Source organism: Peromyscus californicus, unplaced genomic scaffold (genome assembly GCF_007827085.1).
Source record: "Peromyscus californicus insignis strain IS unplaced genomic scaffold, ASM782708v3 Scaffold_9__1_contigs__length_137607984, whole genome shotgun sequence".
Taxonomy (NCBI): domain Eukaryota; kingdom Metazoa; phylum Chordata; class Mammalia; order Rodentia; family Cricetidae; genus Peromyscus; species Peromyscus californicus.
In genome coordinates, this window is record NW_026294617.1 from 107,906,616 (window position 1) to 107,913,883 (window position 7,268).

Sequence of the window (7,268 nt, forward strand, 5' to 3'; positions counted from 1 at the left end):
CACCACAATAGAAGGACATGAAATTTAGAACAAAGTTGACTTGGGATTTTGCCCTGGCTCTGCCTAAGAGCAGCCTCCTGCTCTGTGCCAAACCTCACAACTTTCTGAACCTCTGGTTCCCTCTCTGAAAATGGAGCTAATGCTAGCTACATGGCTTACGGGAATCCTGAAAAGGTATGTCAGAATTCCCAGCATATGCCAGCCACATTATAGAGAGGGGCAGTGACCAGCAACTGTGACTGATTCTACACTGATCCCTAAATTTGATGCTGATTTTCAAAGGGTTTATTTACTAAGCATGTGGTGTATGACAGTCTTTGGACTTGAGCCATGGATACAATGAGAAAAGATCAGACCCAGTCCGTGACCTGCAGAACTTCAATTCTAGGAAGAAAAAAATTGGCTGTAAACAACAAATGATAGATTGTGTGAGTGAGTGGGGTGTGTGTGTGTGTGTGTGTGTGTGTGTGTGTCTGTCTGTCTGTCTGTCTGTGTCTGTGTCTGTATGTGTGTGTGTGTGAGAGAGAGAGAGAGAGACAGAGACAGAGACAGAGAGAAGAGGGGAGAGAGAGATGCTGGAGATCAAACTCATGGCCTGGAACATCCTACCACTGAGCCCTGATGCAGGTTATTTACTCTCTAACCCCAGCCATGAAAAGTGCTACCAGGGAAATTGTGGGATGCTATGAAAATGCTAAATATAGGGGCCAGGTACTTTTTCCTTTTAGGAAGGGCAGGGGGTACCACTGTGCTGTGAAGACACCATGAGCAAGCCTCATTCAAGCTGATGCCTGAGGTTGTGGAGTTAAATGGGGACATGGACTGAGGTACGAAGAGCACTTCACAGCTGAGAACCCAGCTGTTGGCTGGTGCGGCTGAACTGAGGCAAACAACACGAAAAGAGAAAGAAGTGAGGTGAGGAGGTATGCAGTTCACAGCCCTCGTGTATGGTCATGGGTTTTACTACGAAGGAAAATGAGAAAGCATTAACAAGTACAGTATTAGGACTGGCAAGATGGCTGAGGAGTAAAGAGTCTGCCACTGAGCCTGAAGATCTGAATTGAGTTCCAGGATATGCATGGTAGAAAGAAAGACATAAATCCAGCCGGCTGTCCTCTGACCTCCACATGCACTCGAATGCGCACGCGCACACACACACACACATATACACACACACACACAAAATGAAGGACAGTATTATATATGGCATGAAAGCAGAAGGAAAGACTATTTGTGGGAAGGATAGAAAGGGAGCAGAGGAAGATGGGGGAGGGTAACAAGGAAACAGAATAATAAAAAACAAAATAAATCACATGTATGTATGAAAACTTAACAACGAAGCAATACATTTTATGCTAACTAAAAAAAACAACAAATAAAACTTAAGGTGGTGGTACCTTTAATCCCAGCACTGAGGAGGCAGAGGCAGTTGGATTTCTGTGAGTTCAAGGCCAGCCTGGTCGACAGAGTGAGTTCCAAGACAGCCAGGGCCACACAGAGAAACCTTGTCTCGAAAAACAAAAACAAAACAAAACCTTACGGCAGATTCTGACAGAGATTTCATTTGGTTAGGCAGATCCTAGGGGGCTGGGAAGGAACTGCCCCAGCTGTTGGGTATATGTACACAGTACTCCATTTTATAATGACACCCTGCTCTCTCTTGTGCTACAATCAGAATATTGATGCAGTAAAAGGAGGAGAAGGGAGAGGAAGAGGAGGAGGAAGAAGAGGAGAGTGGTGGTGTGATCTAAGTGTGCCCTTGGGAATCTTATACATTCTGCAGTGAGGAGGGAAGTTTGTGTGTCTACACAGCATGTCTATCCAGGGAGTCTCCTATCTACTCACCCACAGAGAGACGGCATGATGTTGTGGTTTTAAGAAACAAGAGACCCACTCCCAGTGTTCAAATTCTAGCTCTCTATACATTAACTATAGGTTGTACTCCACTTTTCTCATCTGAAAAAGAAACTAACAGTGGTATATTTGTTTATTGGTGTTAGTTATTCGGCTGCGCTGTGTTCTTACCCTGCACAGAAATGTCACGAAACACGACAGAATCCGCTAATAAGAGTTTTATTAAAGATAAAGGAACAGAGAGTGAACAGGCCTGCGGGAAGCATGTGTGTGGAGACGAAGAAGAAGCAGCAGCAGAAGAAGGAGGAGGAGGAGGAACCGGGAACATGGCGCTGGATTTTAAAGGCTGGGCATGAACAGATCAACGTCACTACTGCACACAAGCGCGTAGATCATATGGCCATGTTGCACACCTATGTAGCCAATGGAACGTCACGGATCTTGGTCACTCGAGATGCCCTGACTCAGAAATGGCTATCCTGACCTGGAACTGGCTAGGCAGAAGTGTCCGCCAGGCATATACGAACACGCCCGACTGTGGGGGCATGTTGTAAACCCGTCAATTGGGCCAACATGACAAAGTGTTATGAGCTAGGTGACTTAAATTATAGAAATTAACTTTCTTTCTTTTTTTTTTTTTTTTTTTTTTTGGTTTTTCGAGACAGGGTTTCTCTGTGTAGCTTTGCACCTTTTCCTGGAACTCACTTGGTAGCCCAGGCTGGCCTTGAACTCACAGAGATCCGCCTGGCTCTGCCTCACGAGTGCTGGGATTAAAGGCGTGTGCCACCACCGCCCGGCTAGAAATTAACTTTCTTAACATTGTGGCATCTTGAAATCTGAGATCATCGAGGTGTGGTCATGTTGATTTTTGTCTAAGCTGGCCTGAAAGTGGCCATCTTCCTGCGTATTTACTTGGTGTTTCCTGTGTGCCCGTATCTGAGTCATCTAGATTTGTAAGGACCCCAAACAGATCAGATCAGTAGTCTTCCCATTGACCCCTTTAAAGGCTCTGTCTCCAAACACAGACAGGCCCTGAGCCACTGTGGTCCCAAGTAAAAATTTTCAGCTTGACACCAGCGTCCAATTAATATGCACTGAATAGAAATTGTACGATGAATTGCTGTATTTTCCCAAGCTAGCAATATATGAGCTCATTTTCTCTCATAAAGAAGACAGCAACAATAAGCTGAAAGCTCCCGACAGCCTCAAGATCAGGCAGGTGGCCAGCCCACACTCCACAGCACACTGCGTTGCTAGGCTACGATGCTGATAGACTAAGGACACTACACCCATCTTTGACTGACAGTATTCTCAACTTAAGATTGGCACATAAGCCCCTCCTAAGTCAAAAGGCATCTGCACTGTCACATTCTGAGTTATTGAGGGTTAGAATTGCAACATATGCATGGAGGAGAGGCCAACGAAAGCACACAACAAATGGCATGATCTAACACCAAGTGATTGACAGGATGGAAAGACGACATAGGTGACTGACACACAGGAAGTGTTTAATAAACAGCTAGCGTTGGTCACTCATTCACACCAAGCAGCTGTTATCTGTGCTATGACGGTGGTTGGAGTGCGGAGATTTGGTATACAACAAGCTGTAAGGGCTCCGTCCTCTGGAAGCTTAGTTCTAATGGGCACAGGCAAAACAACTAAATGAAGTGGAGACGGTAGAAAATGCCAGGGAGACCGAAAGAGCAATCTGATGGAGCGGACATGGACTGACTTCCTTAGAGTCTCAGCTTAGCAGGCTGCAGCTTCTCGGCTATGCCACTTCAGGCAGTCAGAGCAGTCAGGGACGCTACACAAGTCATTAAGCATGGTTAGCTTCCAACAAAACTTTATTTGAATTTTATGGGCTTTTATTTCTTTGCCCATCTAAGAAAATAAAAGTCATTCTTAGCTCATAGGCCGTATAAAAATAGGTCCCAGTTTATGAGATTTTGCTCTGGAAAGTTGATACTGTCATAGATGAAAATTTCTCCCTCTGCCCATTTAGATGGAGAGCTTGAGGCCTGTGAATTAAACTGATAAAGAAATTTTAACAAGAGAGATAAAAATTTCATTTGTATATGTACAGTGGAGAAAGGAAAAGAAGACAGAAAGAGAAAAGGATGGGTGAGGGCCGTAGAGAAAGTGATGGGTAGTCCTTAAAACAGAAGGCACACAGAACAGAAGGCTGGTGTGGATGCCTCTCTCTGCAATCTCCTGTCCTGTTGCTGACTTCTCAGTAGCAGGGACAAGAGCCAATCTTCTCTAGTCCTGAAACTCCTGGAGAGGTGTGTGATGACAGGGCTCCTTTTGGTGACTCTGCTTTTAGACAATTAGGAGTCTTGGCCTCTGTCGATTCTCAAATGGACCTACACTGCTGTACCCCTTTGGTATTAGAAATAGTTGCTGTCCTCCAGATCCCAGACTCATCTGGAGAAAAGTGTAGGCTCCAGCAATCTGTTTCTGGAGTTCATATGTGGCTTCCAGGCAGGCAACTTGTGCCATCAAGAACCACAGTACACTTGTGGTATTTAAAATATAACCTTTCCAAGGACTCTCACACCCCACCGCCTACACCCAAGTCTGGAAGGCTCCTGAAGTTTAGGGAGTGAGAAAAAAGTGTTTTGTTTTGAATCTAGATTGAACCTACCACAGACCATGGTTTGGAACACTTGTTCCCCAGGCAATGATGCTGCTTTGAAGGCTGTGGGGCCATTAGGAAGGAAGGATTGCTGCCAGAAATGGTTCACCGGGGGCAGGCCTTTGGAAGTTACATCCTAAGCCCCGATTCTGTCTGCCAGTTAGGAGGCCCTCTCCCACACAGTCCATCCGCCATGAACACTGCCAGCCTTCCCCACCATGATGGACTGAAATCCTGAACTAAAATAAACCTGTTCCCCATTGCTTCTATCATGTATTTTTGATCACAGAACCAAAAAAAAAAAAAAAAAAAAAGTAACTAGCACTGAGAAGACTAGGTATATATACTACCGATGGTTGAACATCTCCTTTCCAGTCCTCCCGAGGGTAGGACACACAGCTTTGATCTGTCAAGTGCCTCCTGATCTGAAGCAGGAGTGTGTATGCAGTATAGTCATAAGGTGACCTCCATGTGCACACCAGGTAGACCTTGGACATGCAACCCACAAATTGCGATGTGCTACCCAGAGCAATAAAGACCCTCTGGGTAAGTGTGTCATGTTGGGAAAGTACCACACCCACTGTGTGTTGAAGATGATGGGCAGTTTTCAAAAAGGCACATCCTTGTGCAGGAGAGGGAGGTTAGGGCCAGGCAGGTCAAAGGAAATGGCAAGGACCTCCTGGATGCCCACATTCCACCGTGAGGCCCGTGTCACAAGCCGGAGAATCTGCTGCTCTGCACATGCGGTTCACCCACCTTTGCACAATTTTACGGAGAAGAAAATGTAAGCCTGCCACTCAGATTACTGAATGGAATTTTGATCGTCTCCGGCTTGTGTGAACTATCCCTCCTTTCAGTCATGCACATGTACAATTGATTCAGCTACGCCTAGACTATTGAGAAATCTGTGACCTTCAGGTCAGGACTCACCCAAAAATAGGGGCAGTCTATCAACATGGTCAGAGCTCGAATAAAGGGAACACCAGCCTCGAGAGGGCAAGAGCACTGCCACAGGCATTCCTGACAAACACAGTGGGAAACGTGCTCAAAAAAAAAAAATCTCTTTTTGGTAGAGTTTCGTTAGAGGTTGGATGCCTGCTCTCTTTCAAATACCTTGATTTGGGCGCATTCCGTGGTAGCTCTCGATTTAAGACTGGCCTTTGTACTTAGTATTATATATTCCACGTTGTGAAATAAGTTAAACAGTGGAGAAATGGTTTGTTAAAGCAACAGTTGCTTCCCTTCATAAAAGATAATGAACCTAAGTATCAAGAAACAGCCAATGTACAAGTAGAGACCCACAACAGGTTTTATTTTGTAAGTATTGAAATGTGTGTCCAGTCAGTCAGTCAGTACAGATTTATCAACACCTACTGTGTGGCAAGCAGGATGCTAGTGGGGTACACTGGTAAACAACACCTATCAAGAGGAAAGAGGCTGGTCATGGAAGGAAAGAGGAGAGGGCACCCTTGGTTTTGTTTTTTAATTAGTTGAGAGCTGGCGTTGGTAATCAAGAATGACCTCTCTGAGGCTGTCTGTGACATTGAAACTGAAATTTGAAGCAAATGCTAAGTCTTCAGCTGACAAAGAGTAATCAAAACCCGTGTGGAAAGGTCCAAGATGAGCCTGGAGAGGCAAACTGGCAGTCAGTCGCTGGGAGGGTCAGAAAGGGGACATCAGCACCGCGATGCAGAGGCGGAAGTGGGATCCTGGGAAGAAATGACAGGAATGCAGATGCGCTTTCCACAGGTGCTGTGGGCAGAGTGCTCGGAAATGGAGTTAATGGGACTTGAAAATAATTTGATATAGGAACGGGATTGGGGGGAAATGGAATTTTCTAGTGCTCCTACACTTTCTTGGTCTGTTTCTTTGGGGTCATTTATCATGATTGAAGCAATTTAAGCTATTACATTGTTAAACAATTTGTTATTTTTTTTTATCACTCTGTCCTTCAACACTAGTGTTGATTAATAGAAACCAAGACAAGCTTATATTCGTCATTTAAATGTGCTAACAGCCACATTAAAAAGGAAAAAAAAAAAAAGAGGTGAACTTAAACGTGAGTTGTATGTTGGCACAGCAAATCTCAGGTCTGACTGACCTCACACATCAGTCTGTAACCACCTGTGGCGACTGCTTGTGTACTGAACAGATCAGAGCCAGCACTAGTGAATGAGTGAGAGAGCCTCTGGGGATGAGGGAGCTGCTGAGGGTAGTGAACCCTAGGAGGTAGGGCTACTCCATCCAGTTCACTGTCCTGCCTCTAGGACATCATTCCTGGAAGAGGGTGAGCACTTGCTAGATAGTAAATGAGCCAATAAATGCCTAGCAAAGGAAGACTTTCTAAAGCAATCGTTTGTGCCTTCAAAACAACCCCTAGTGAGGTGGATCAAAGCTTTCATTTTGAACTAGTAAGACTGAAGTGTCTAGGAGACATCTAAGTGGAGACGTCGGGAAAGGAAGCAGGTGAGCCTAAGACTGAGAAGAAAGGGTGGAGAGGGCAGGCAGGGAGCCGTGAACTTGGTACATCCTGACATCAACACCCGAAGGAATCATCAGATCACTGAGAAAGAATGCAAAGTAACCAGAAAGGAAGGGGTTGGGGACACTCCTTCCCAGACACCAAGTCATGACTTCATTGAAGATTTATTTACATTACTTTAAAGCCAAGAGAGATCATTTTTCAAACTAAGAAATATGACCCCCAGATATGAAGAAGACCAGCTCACTTGTGGATGAGATGGATCTAGACCCCAAAATGCTAAGAGATAGTGTG